This window comes from Erpetoichthys calabaricus, chromosome 8 (assembly GCF_900747795.2).
Source record: "Erpetoichthys calabaricus chromosome 8, fErpCal1.3, whole genome shotgun sequence".
Taxonomy (NCBI): Eukaryota; Metazoa; Chordata; class Cladistia; order Polypteriformes; family Polypteridae; genus Erpetoichthys; species Erpetoichthys calabaricus.
The window spans coordinates 187,955,586-187,969,453 of record NC_041401.2 but is presented as its reverse complement, the minus strand read 5'-3'; the positions used below and the strand labels follow the sequence as shown (position 1 = coordinate 187,969,453).

General features: G+C 43.8%; 1 protein-coding gene and 1 long non-coding RNA gene across 4 annotated transcripts in view; one reads left to right on the top strand and one right to left on the bottom strand.

Moving 5' to 3' along the window:
- LOC114656379 (nck-associated protein 5-like) overlaps nt 1-13,868 on the top strand; it is a 771,015-nt gene that overhangs the window by 170,207 nt on the left and 586,940 nt on the right. The window lies entirely within an intron of this gene.
- Nucleotides 1-13,868, bottom strand: part of LOC127528941 (uncharacterized) — a 235,409-nt gene that overhangs the window by 47,176 nt on the left and 174,365 nt on the right. The window lies entirely within an intron of this gene.

Below are 13,868 nucleotides of genomic sequence, written 5' to 3'. Positions count from 1 at the left end.
GAACAGCGATGTGCTCAACAGGATGATTCCAGAGTAAGAAAACAGAAGACTAACGGAGAACGTGATGAAATGAGAAGGCTGGCGCCACTGGAGACAAGAGAGGGCTACTGTGTAGTGAAGCAAATGGTAATAATGGAACTTTATTAATGTCCCTGCTCATGGGATACCAGGGTGGCATAGAACCAAGGAACTGCTGATTGACTCTTCTGCGCCAAAGAGCCTCAATATGAGTCACTGTTCAGGGCGTGGATGTGGAGGTGGTCCACTCCTACAGGTACTTGGGGGTCCCCATCAATTCCAAGTTGGACTACTCTTTGAAAACACAGAGGAATTCTATCTATCTATCTATCTATCTATCTATCTATCTATCTATCTATCTATCTATCTATCTATCTATCTATCTATCTATCTATCTATCTATCTATCTATCTATCTATCTATCTATCTATCTATCTATCTATCTATCTATCTATCTATCTATCTATCTATCTATCTATCTATCTATCTATCTATTACATACTCCACAGGATTGCCAGATTTAAGTCTTTTCCATGTTCAGAGTCTTTGTCTGGTTTAGTATAACATAACATAACACTACCAGACCTGCTTAATCCGTTTCAGAGTTGCAGGGGGCTGCAGCCTATGAATTAGCCAAGTTTGCAATATAAAAAACATTTGCCTAAAACTTTTTGGATCAAAGTACTTTGGCTTGACTTAATAACATTTGAACTATTTGGCTAAAAGCCATTGAAAATAAATCACGATGGCTCAAGTATTATGATTAGTAAATACTGGGCATGTGAATGTAAAATCTTATTCTCTTAGGCAGTAGTGCTCCTTAAACTGTCTAGTGCTATTGCACGGTCACATATGATGGACCTCGTTTTAGGTTTCTTCTGACTAAACATAACTTTTGTTTGCTTATGGGAACATCTTTTTCAAAACAATATTATATAGTGCCTTTCACATCAGTAGTCTGTCATCTGTCTTCCTGTCTGTACTGAAGCTGCACAGGTCACTCCAAGATCTCGGGTCTCAGCCTCAAGGCTCTCCGGCAACTAATCAGCAAGCAAACAAGTCCGTGTTAGGCCTCTGTGGCACTCGGCACTTTGGCAAATCGGTCAGTAGGTCTTATCCTCATCCCACTGCTAACACCAATGTAGCGCCAGTGCCATAATATAGTGAGGAACCCAAAAAGAGTGATATAAAGAGCAAAGGATATAATTTAGCATTCGGCTCAGGGGTCATGCACTTCCTGATTACCTGAGATTAGATAGAAATGTAAAAACTTTAAAATTGTCTGTGTTAGTTGTAGGCTTCCTGGTCTTAGAGTGTGTGCAATGTCTCTGTCATTGTTTAGTGATTTAGCTGCGACAACAAATAGGAAAGATTTATGGTTTTGACCTTTACTGGTTTTATGACTTATGTTTCATCTGCCAGTCTCTATTTAAAACATATCCCTGCTTTTTCCTTCTTCAGCTCTATATCAGTGAAGAAAAAAAACAAAAATTCAACAGAATATGTGGGATGTTAGCTGATAGTCTTAGGAGTGTATTGTAGTCGCTATGCTACCCACTGAAGTGTCTTGAGCTTCTGTAAAAAGCCAGACCTCCGCCTGGGGCCAATAAAGATCTATCATATAGTGCCTTTCACATCTATCTATCTATCTATCTATCTATCTATCTATCTATCTATCTATCTATCTATCTATCTATCTATCTATCTATCTATCTATCTATCTATCTATCTATCTATCTATCTATCTATCTATCTATCTATCTATCTATCTATCTATCTATCATATAAAGCCTTTCATCAAGACAGGTTCAAAACTAAGTAATCAACATAGAACTTCAGCGTTAACATTTACAGTACATCATGTAATGCTCATGTCTCACATGTGTCTCTGTTATATGCTACTTGGTATGGGATTCATAAAAACAGCGTTAATATTTCAGGTGTGACATCTATTGGAATGAAGGATGGGTCTTGCTGCAGGCTGAAATACCTCATACGTATGTCAGGTTATGCTCACAATGTAAGTCCCTTTGAGTCAATTCGCCTTTACACAATCCTAATCTTAACCGCAATGTAACTGGGGACGCTATGGATCTTTTGTGGCTGACATTGTGGCCATTTTGTGATGTTGGTGTGTTACATGACTGACCTGTTAGATACTGCGGGCTGAAGTTACACTCTTTTGCAGACAGACAGACACACTAACAACTATCTTTGTATTAAATCGGAAGCTACCAGAATAAATATGATCTTTGCAAAAATCTGTCAAATTGGTATTTTTATATCTATGCTATCCTGCCTACTACACTAAAATTATCTATCTACCTATCTATCTATCTATCTATCTATCTATCTATCTATCTATCTATCTATCTATCTATCTATCTATCTATCTATCTATCTATCTATCTATCTATCTATCTATCATATAGCACCTTTCACTGACTCTCGATACATCTATCTATAGTGCCTTTCATATCTAGTTACCCATCAATGCATTTATCTGTCAAATATATAATGTTTATCATCCCTATATATATTTATATATGTGTGTATATATATATATATATTTTTTTTTCATTCCACTTCAACAATTTGGACCATTTAGGTAAATCCATTCCATAAAATTCAAATGAAAATTAATTTTAATTCCAGATTGTCATGCAACAGAACAGGCCAAATACGGAGGGTGCTCTGTACGTTTTTTTACCTGATTAGCCTTTTTTTATTTTTGAGGTGTTAAATATGCCGTGTATTTCAGATTGTGAATGAATGGATGATTTGTTAGCTTCAACAAGCTGAATTTTTACAATAAACGGGAGGATTCAGACGGACTCTTACATTAGCTTCCTTTGTGTGACCTCGCAGTGTAGATGGAGCCCGCTGATAAGGACTTTCTCTAAAAATGGCCTCATTGACTGTGAGAGAACGGCCACATAGCGCAGCTCGATTGTTCCCGTGAGCAGAGGGCGCATAAAGCAGCCTACAGTAGTTAGGAAGGCAAGCAGACAAGTTTGGCTTGTATTTAAGAGAAATAAAAAAATAAAGAAACAAAACCGCGTATTCTGTAACAGGCCCAGCTATGAAAAAGCAAGTTTATCGAAGCGGTGAGGTTGTCTGAGTGGACGTCGCAGTTTGGGGTTTCCTTCATTAGAGCGCCCTGATTGAATGAACGCATTGAGCGGCGAGTCCTGCACAGCGATGGCGCTTTATACTTTCTAATGTATGACATGTGAGACTTTCAGCTCTGCGAATAAATCTCCGCTCTTTAAGGGATTCTTAAAATGTCGGTATGCTTTATCATCTCATTATTCTCTGAATGAAAAGCAGATACGTCCTAACATTAAACCAAGGAACCAGACAGGGAACTACTACCCAATGATATACAGTACTTTATTTTTACTCTTCTCTCGTCATGTCTGCCCTTATTAGACACAGCTTTGGGCTTTTAATGAGAAACAGAGAGCAGGTTTAAAACTCTGACATACGTGTTCCTCAAGAAATATACGTGTTAGTGTGCATTTTCCATTATTGTCGAGAAATGAATCTGTTTAGACCTCAGGAGATTTGTTCCATCATTCACCAAATAGATAACACCTGCTGGGTCTGCGTGGTTTGTTAAGCTGCTCTGCAGATCCAAGTTTAGGAGTTCTTAGCGGGACAATCGTAGTGATGTTGTCATCAAAGGGAATATCTTTCTTTTTTTTTTTGCTGTCTACATTACTAAAAGTGTTGCATTTTCCTGTTTTATTGCAGAAAATGATTTAATAAAATGTCTTGGAATAAAAAAAATCGTCCAAATTAATTTTTTTTTAATTAATTTTTGCATTTATATAGCGCTTTTCTCACTACTCAAAGCGCTCAGCAATTGCAGGTTAAGGGCCTTGCTTAAGGGCCCAACAGAGCAGTGTCCCTATTGGCATTGACGGGATTCGAACCGGCAACCTTCCGATTGCCAGTGCAGATCTCTAGCCTCAGAGCCACCACTCCGCCCATGGTGCCCTGATTCGGGGTGTTCATGAAATTTAGAAATACACTGTGGGGAACGGCCTGGACACAGACAGACAGACACCACCCACGCTTCATTTACACTATTTACAAATATACCACACAACCCAGTGCCCCTGCGCCAGTCACCCTCAAGTCCAGGCCTTCACACAACACCTCTCTTCATCGCCTCCACTCCTCTCCTCCAGAGCTCTGTCCTCTTCCACCCGACTCCAGCCCACGAATGGAGGGAGACGGCCCCTTTTATGTTCACCCGGATGTGCTCCGGGTGCCTCCCGATGAACTTCCGCCGGCACTCCCTGGTGTGGTGGAAGTACCGGCTGCACACCCGGAAGCACTCCGGGTGTCCCTGGTCTTCGTCCCCCGCCACCCAGCACTTCCGGGTGTGGCGGAAGTGCTGAGGGCCAGGGCTCTTCAGGTATCTGGCCCCCTTAGAGAGTTGAGCTTCCATGCTCTGTTCCCGTGGTCCCCATACCATCCAGGGGGGTTGCCTTCTCATGGTCCGGAGGAGGCGTAGTCTCTCTTCCGGTCCTTCCCGGGCATCCCGGCTGGGTACCGCCCTCAGCCACTTGCCACAACACAATAAACAAGAATAGCTGCATCACACATTTTTGAAATATTCAAATGTGGGCTTCAGTTTAAATGTTTAAAGTCTCACGATTCTCACTTGTAGATAGATAGGTAGTGTGGAGACTGGCTCGGACACGGACAGGCAGACACGCTCATGTCACCCAACACACGTTTATTTACACTATTATTTACAACTAGCGACTTGGCGCGCGCTACGCTGCGCGTTGGATGACAACAGTTGAAGGACTCCCTGTTTAAACGTGGTTGCCAGTCATGAACTGGGTCCTTCATCGCACCGCATTTGATTTTTGCATGGGAAACAAAATTTCAAAACAAAACCCATGATTCACGAAGTGTGGGACGCAGACTAATCAGAATCGTATACGTCGTGTAAATGGTTGTAAGGAAGAGGAGGATCATACCGTTGAGGACGTCCTGTGCTTGTCGAGGGGGCATGTAGTGGTACTTCATTCTGAAGAGCAAAGCGATGTAGGTCATTTGAGTGGTCTTCATTAACTTCGTCAGTGACATGCAGCACTGTGTCATCGCGTCCGTCACCTTCATTGCACATAGTGATGTCTGTGGAGTCGCACAATCCCGTGGCATTCGAGTGGACAGAGTCGAGTACTTCTTGGTAAACAACGTTCTGTGTGAAGTATTTATTAGTATCTTGTAGTAATTTATCTTGACTTTTGCAAGGCAATATTTTGACTTTCACTTTTGGAAAACCGTTTCCTCTGGAGAAGGCGACATAGAGCTGGCCATGTGTGAAGACAGGCTCCGGTAGGAATATACCTACAAGATCTAGTGTTTGACCCTGCGCCTTATTTATTGTAATAGCGTATGGCAATCGGAGTGGGAATTGCCTTCTGTGTATGTCAAAAGGCAGGTCAGAGTCATCCATAGTATCGAGACCTATCCTGGGGATGAAGACGTGTTGACCACAGTGTTTACCAGTGATTATGTTTGCTTCAAGTAAGTGGTCATGCGTAATGTGTCCTCTCTCTCTGTAGGAGTTTGTCTATTACGGTTGTTTTGCAATCGTAAGGACCTCTCGTCGGGTGTCTCATTGCCTCTTTCTTTCGCGATCACGGCGTAATCGGTCTTCTCTCTCTGTAGGGGTTTCAGTTGCCTTTCGTTGTGCGGCAGAGACGCGTCGTTGAGCTAATCTGTGTGAATGCTGAGTGTCCGTTTCTTGCGAGCGACTGGCACGCCTTTGCCTCTTTGCTTCGTGGTCACGCTGTAATGTGTCCTCTCTCGCAGCAGCAGGTTCAGTTGCCTTTCGTTTCGGCATTGTTCCGTAAGGTCTCCTCCGTACAAGTGCACATGGGTATCTGAAGACGGAAAGGCATAGTGGGCCGGAAGGGAGAAAATAGAAAATCGCGGCTTGAAACACACGAATTGGTGAGCAGGGGAACCATCTGACTCAGACGCGGGGCTCGAAATAGTCACGTGCACAAAGGGGAAAGGACGGAGGGGAGTAAGCAGGAATTCTGAGAGGGGAAGGACTTTTCTACGGGGGCGGCTATACAGCCAAAAGGAACCCGGACCTGGACACGGACACGGACGACGCGCTGGACTTTTATTATATAGATTATTGTGCCACAAACCCCAAATCTTCCCCCAACCAACCAACCACTCTGCCTCTTCGGATCGCCTCCTTCTCTCTTTCTGTCACCTTGTCCTGCTTCCACCCAACTCCAGCCTCGAATGAAGGGAGGCGGCCCCTTTTATCCGTACCCGGATGTGTTCCAGGTGTGCACCGGCACTCCCGCGGACACGCCCCAGTGTGGCGGAAATGCCAGCTGTTCTCCCTCTCTTCTAAACACAGCACTTCCTGGTGTGGCGGAAGTACTACTGGAGGTTCAGGGTCCTTCAGGCAGGGACCACGGGCCCCTACAGGGTTGGGCTTCCAAGCCCTGTACCCGTGGCCCCCAATACAACCAGGGCGGTCTGGAGGAGGAATGAGCCCTCCTCCTGTCTTCCTGGGCGTCCCGGCCGGGCATGAGCCCCGTCCGGGTGCCACAGTAGATATATAGATATTTTGTTAATCCCAAGGGGAAATTCACAATTCACAATACACAACTTGTAATAGACGTCTGTCATTTTTAAAACCCCGGTAAAGATCCATGGTGGGTGTGGAGAGTCCGCCTCGACCCTGACAGACACTGAGACACACAAGGACCAAAAGCACACACCATTTATGTCTCTTTTGCCTTTTTGCCCGGTGCACGGCCCACCAGCACTATTGCTCACTGTCTTTTTCTTTCTTTCTTTCCTTCCTTTCCTTCTCTTTTCCTCTGTTCTTTCACTACCTCCACTCCTCTCTTTTCGCACGCTCCGTCCTCTGCCTCCTGACTCCCGCTCATCCCTTTTATAGTTCCTGGATGTGCCCCTGGTGCTCCCTGGCGATCTTCCTGGTGTGGCAGAAGCGCTCCTGGTATGCCTGGACTCTCTTCTGGCAGCACGTCCCGAGTGTGGCAGAAGTGCTGCAGTCCAGAGCTCAGGACTTCATTCTTATTAATGAATTGAAATGATTTTTTGGAGGTGCGTTTCCATTTTTTTTTTTTTTGCACTGAGCCATAAACGTGTTTCTTCTGATATGCCGGTATTTCTCCAACTTAAGAAACTCTTGAACTGTCAGTGGAGATACCATGAACATCTGGCTAATGGCACGGCTGTGCTACGAATGGCTTTCAATTGTTGCTGTGTCTTTGAAGACCTTTTATTGCAGCCACGTCAGGCCTAATCGGATGCAGGTTTCGGGTGATCCTTAGATCTTCGGTAGTCGGTTCACTACAGGCAGAATGTGTCTACCAGCATCTCGGTTCAATATAGAAGAGGATCTGGGCCTAACATCATTATTTGAAGAAAGTTGGCACCCGGGTCATTAATATGGTGAATGACACAGGGCACAATGGACGTTTCCTCTTGACAAATCACATATAAGTCACCATAGTAACTGCCCATAATTATGCATACGATCTAAACATGCATACAAAAGGAAGCCTGGCAGGAATTGTGAGCGAATGTTTTTCAGGGTGATGGGAGACAGATGTGGGGGTAGGTGGTGTGGTGTGACACGATGACCGAGGAACTGAAAAACAAAAAATGAACAAAAGGCAGAGATCACCAGCTTTGTTGTGCAAAAGGAGAAAAAAAAAAATCAAAAGCAATGTGATGCATCATCTGGAAATGGAGCCTCCTCGCTGCAGATATGAAAAATGACGAAGAGGCTAAATTGGAACGAGATGTCGTGGATCGCCAAATTCCCAGATCTTGACGGGTTGTGTTTGCGTGTTTCTGTGATTTATTTATCCAGGTACCCACATTCTAAAAAGTGGGTCTAAATGGGTCAGCTATGACTGATGACACAGACGGGCCTGTTTTGTCAAGGATGGGGTTGGTGTCTAGGGATGGGAATTGATAAGATTTTCACGATTCCGATTCCATTTTCGATTCTGTTTAACAATTCGATTCTTTATCGATTCTCCTATTATTTTTAAAAAAGGAGAACACACAGGTCGATTAGCTTAGAACTTTGTTTTATATCTTATCTTTGAACAAGATAGAAGTTTAGGAGTAGCATGACCATTACAAACCCAACAGTGAGATCTTAAGAGATCCACAGCCTACGGCTCCTCAATGGGGTGCCACGGGGTCCCCAGAAAAAAATTTGTAAATGTAAAATAATAATAAAATAAATATTCTTCTGTAGCAATAACAAAGTATAACGAATTATTCTGTGGCAATTACACAAGAATGTCCAGTAACATTTACACTCTCCTTTTTAAAAGTATATATGAGCTGAGCACTCAAAAATAAAACTACATCAGCCAGCTACAAATACAATCAACTCAAGTCCAATGGAACTGTGCACTGTGCAATTCTGCAACCATCAACTATTTTGACAGCTACATCCATGTTGGCCGCATTATCAACAGTGGCTGCCACAACCTTGTCTTTGATACCATACTCCTCCAAGATCTCATCAATCTCCTCTGCTACAGCCGTCCCTGTCTGTGCCTGGTACACTGGTTTGGTTTTAAGGACTTTTTCTTGAGCCTGGCCATTCCTGACATAATGCAGCGTTACCGTGAGGTGATGATCTTGACTAAAACTTGTCCGTCCATCTGCAGTGACGGCTGCCTTCAACACATGTTTCAGCTCAGAAATGGAAACGGATGAAACATCTGGTAAGAGGAGAACATGCAACTTTGACATTCCCTGACTTAGCCTACAATTAAACACATTCACCTACCGAAAATCGGGGGCATCTACTGTGGCAAATGGGTGCAAGCCTTTTACCACAAACTTAGTCACTGCTCGGTGACATTCGTCTATCCTGGCCTGTGTCATTTTACTTTTCCCCACCTCTGTGAAAGGAGAAGCTACCGGTAGACTGCAGCGAGAACTGCCAGCATCTGACTCTGTCTGTCTCTCTCGTCATGGTCATCTAAATGCAATGCACAGTAATAGCAGGTTTTGCAAAAAGGAAAGTGAGAAAGAGTGGTCTGGTGTGGAATTACTTTCGTTCAGGCCCTTCAGCTGTCTCCCAAGCGCATGTGTGTGACATAGTTTATATCGTAAAAACTGTTGAATATAAATCGAGGGATGTTATACTCTCACTATATAATGCACCTGTGGAGTCCTGTGTGCAGTTCTGGTCGGCACGCTACAAGAAAGACATAGCAGCACTTGAAGCTGTGCAGAGGAGAGCAAACAAGTGCATCCCAGAGCTTGTGGACGTGTCCTGCCGTCACACTCTGATGTAGCAGCGCTACTTAAATGGACTACAAATCCCAGCACTAATGAGACTGCAAAAATTCTTTCGTAGAATCAAAACACTCGCGAACAGTTTTTGTATATTTTAGAAGCAAATAAGAGTGCTAAAGGTGGGTACAGATAATCAACAAACAACATATTTTACATTTTTTGTGTTTTTAAGTGGTGAAATTGCCCGCTCAACGCAAATGGTTAAGGCAAAGCAGATGCATCCATCCCATTAAAATTTTAACTTAAATTTAATAATTAAGATGTACATAATATTTTCTGAATAAATAATTGTTTTTTTTGAAAAAATGTTTTATTCACAGCAGCCTGTACCTATGTAGTGCCGTGCAGTGGGTATGTGGCACCCTTGTGCAAAGTATTTGGCGCCCCCAATTTTCTTGAAATAATATCCATCCATCCATTTTCCAACCCGCTGAATCCGAACACAGGGTCGGTCTCATCAATCTCCTCTACTACAGCCGTCCATGTCTGCGCCTGGTACACTGGTTTGGTTTTGAGGACTTTTTCTTGAGCCTGGCCATTCCTGACATAATGCAGCGTTACTGTGAGGTAATGATCTTGACTAAAACTTGTCCATCCATCTGCAGTGACGGCTGCCTTCAACAGATGTTTCAGCTCAGAAATGGAAACGGATGAAACATCTGGTAAGAGAAGAACATGCAACTTTGACATTCCCTGACTTAGCCTACAATTAAACACATTCACTTACCGAAAATCGGGGGCATCTACTGTGGCAAATGGGTGCAAACCTTTTACCACAAACTTAGTCACTGCTCGGTGACATTCGTCTATCCTGGCCTGTGTCGTTTTACTTTTCCCCGCCTCTGTGAAAGGAGAAGCTACCGGTAGACTGCAGCGAGAACTGCCAGCATCTGACTCTGTCTGTCTCTCTCGTCATGGTCATCTAAATGCAATGCACAGTAATAGCAGGTTTTGCAATAAGGCAAATCGCGCTAACATAATATGCAATGTTAGTTGATTAGTTACCTGCCGTATTAACGGGAAAGGACGTGCAAATGTTACCGCTGCTGCTGGGTTGAGATTCACTAGTCCGGAGCGGATCAAAAACACGACATTCATTTAAGGTTATCGCGTGTTTTGTGAGCAAATGCTTTTGCATATTCGGAGTGTTTCCTCCCTTTGATGAAATATCTACTTTGCAAGTATTGCAAGTTGCCCTGTTGTCATCCTTTCTCGTAAAGTATAACCAAACTTTTGAGCATTTGTGCCGCTTAGGCGCCATGTTTTCTGCTGGGTAAATGACGCTACACAACGTGGTGACGTCATTCGAGGCAACTGGAATCGATAGGGGAATCGTTTGCAAAAATGGCAAACAATTCCAAGGAATTGAAACAGTGGGAACCGGTTCTCAACAAGAATCCGTTTTCGATTCCCATCCCTATTGGTGTCTGACATTTTCAGCCTAATTCAGTTTAACAAAAAGGAGGAATGGCAGACACCGACACTGAGGACAATTGAAAAAGACTTCGGAACTGGGCAAACACTTGGAAAACGTAGTTCGATATTGAAAATCGGGAAAAGGAACGTCACTGATGAATATAAATTGGGAGGCGCTGACCAATGGGAAGCAACCTCTGAAAAGGATTTGGGGGCTTACGTTAACACACCGTTTTCATCATCGAAGCAATGCGCACAAGCGTGTGTAACGGTGAATGAAATGTTAGTTGTCACAATAAGCAGACACAAAAGTCGGAAAAAGGTTTGGGGCAGCCACCTGTATATATTGTTCCCTGGCTGCAGAAGAGGATAAGTTATGTCAGTGATGTGCGTAGATTTGAGTTCAATACGGAACTGATGGTATGGAGGTAAGATGGCGGTTTTAAAGGCCAGAACAGGAAATGAGGTCATCTAGGGCGGAACTGCAAGGGTCCTCCTCCTTAGGCTCGGACCCGGATGTGACATCATCAAAAGGGCCGGAACCGGAAGGTTCTTCGTCCATGGGTTCGAGACCGGAAGTGACATCATCACAGGGGGCGGAAGCGGCGTCGTCGGGGTCAGGCGGAATTTCCCGTGAACGGTCGGCAGGAAAGTGAGAAAGAGTGGTCTGGTGTGGAATTACTTTCGTTCAGGCCCTTGAGCTGTCTCCCAAGTGTGACATAGTTTACATCGTAAAAACTGTTGAATATAAATCGAGGGATGTTATACTCTCACTATATAATGCACCTGTGGAGTCCTGTGTGCAGTTCTGGTCGGTACGCTACAAGAACGACATAGCAGCACTTGAAGCTGTGCAGAGGAGAGCAAATAAGTGCATCCCAGAGCTTGTGGACGTGTCCTACCGTCACACTCTGATGTAGCAGCGCTACTTAAATGGACTACAAATCCCAGCACTAATGAGACTGCAAAAATTCTTTCGTAGAATCAAAACACTCGCGAACAGTTTTTGTATATTTTAGAAGCAAATAAGAGTGCTAAAGGTGGGTACAGATAATCAACAAACAACACATTTTACATTTTTTGTGTTTTTAAGTGGTGAAATTGCCCGCTCAACGCAAATGGTTAAGGCAAAGCAGATGCATCCATCCCATTAAAATTTTAACTTAAAATTAATAATTAAGATGTACATAATATTTTCTGAATAAATAATTGTTTGTCAAAAAATCTTTTATTCACAGCAGCCTGTACCTATGTAGTGCTGTGCAGTGGGTATGTGGCACCCTTGTGCAAAGTATTTGGCGCCCCCGAATTTTCTTGAAATAATATCCATCCATCCATTTTCCAACCTGCTGAATCCGAACACAGGGTCACAGGGGGTCTACTGGAGCCAATCCCAGCCAACACAGGGCACAAGGCAGGAACCAATCCTTGGCAGGGTGCCAGCCCACCGCAGGGCACACACACACACACACACACACCAAGCACATTTAGAATCACAAATGCACCTGACCTGCATGTCTTTGGACTGTGGGAGGAAACCCATGCAGAAATGGGGAGAACATGCAAACTCCACACGGGGAGGACCCGGGAAGCGAACCCAGGTCCCCAGGTCCCAACTGCGAGGCAGCAACGCTACCCACTGCGCCATCGTGCCACCCCTATATATATATCTCTATATATAATCTTCATTTGGATCTTGATCTTTGTTTGTCCGAGAATGAATTAGAAGAAGAAGCACTAGATGGCAGTAGAGAGACAGCTAAAACATAGGCATTGCATTAAGAATCTCCTCCAGGCTTATAGTACTGAAGACTGTAGTACTCCAGTCACACCTCAAAACACAGACATTCAAACTAAACAAATTGTTGTGCTTTAAATTAACTAATCTTTATATATAATCTTCATTTGGATCTTGATCTTTGTCTGCGAATTCATGTTCCCTTGACGCTGCCTTGGTTGTTACTATTCTTTACAAACACTGTCGATAGCACTCTTTGTGTTTAGATCTGGCGTCGACACCTGCTTCGTTGTCGAGACTGTGGTTTTTTCTGTTTCTATCCACCGTCGTTGGCAGCACTTCGTCCAAATCAAATGTTCACCCACTTCTTGGAGTCGGCAGTCAGAGCATATAAGTCGGGCACACTTCTGTGATTTTCCATCAGTCGGCGTTTGGAGTTCAAGAAAGAAGCATTGGTTCTTCCTTACTCTTTGGATTGCCACAAAGCAACCTGCGAGATTGGAGAAAGGTTGAGAAGAGATCGTGAGAGGAAACGACAGCGTCGTGAAAACGAGATGGACTGTGAATGGAGAGAAGCACAAATGCTCCTACACCACCACATAATTACTATTCGGACAGTGATTCCGAGTAGGCCGTTCCTATCGAATCAATGTCCAAGGGTTTTGTTTTGTAATTTTGTTTCCCTTATAAAAAATCATAATGCTGTGCGACGAAGGGCCCAGTTCACGACTGGCAGCCGAGTTTAAACAGGGAGCCCTTCACAGACAACTTTAACACGCGCAACGTAGTTGGGCGCACATGGCTAGTCTATATATATATATAGAGGATATCGAGGAATCCATTATGAGGCTGAAACACAAGAATTAAACCATTGGAGACATCAGGAAAACCTTAGGATGACTGTCTAGAATATCATGAAGAAGAACACACTGGTGGGCTTAGTAATCACAAAGGGACTGGTAAACCAACTGCTGATGACTGAAGAATCCTCACTATGGTCAAGAAGAAGCCCCCAACACCTGCCTGACAGATCAGAAACAGTCTTCAGGTGGCCGATTTGTGTGTGTGTGTGTGTGTGCCTGAGATGACTATCAGCAAAACAGAAACACCGAGGCTACACTGCAAGAAGCAAACCACACAAACAGGATGGCCAGATTACAGTTTGTGACAAAGGACTTCAGAGAACTTGCAGAATTCTGGGAAAAGGTCTTGTGGACAAATGAGACAAAGATGAACCTCATCAGAGTGATGGCAAAAAGCAAAGTGTGGAGACCAAATGGAACTGCCCGAGATGCAAAACAGACCACCTCATCTGTTAAACATGGTGGTGCTGGGGGTGTTA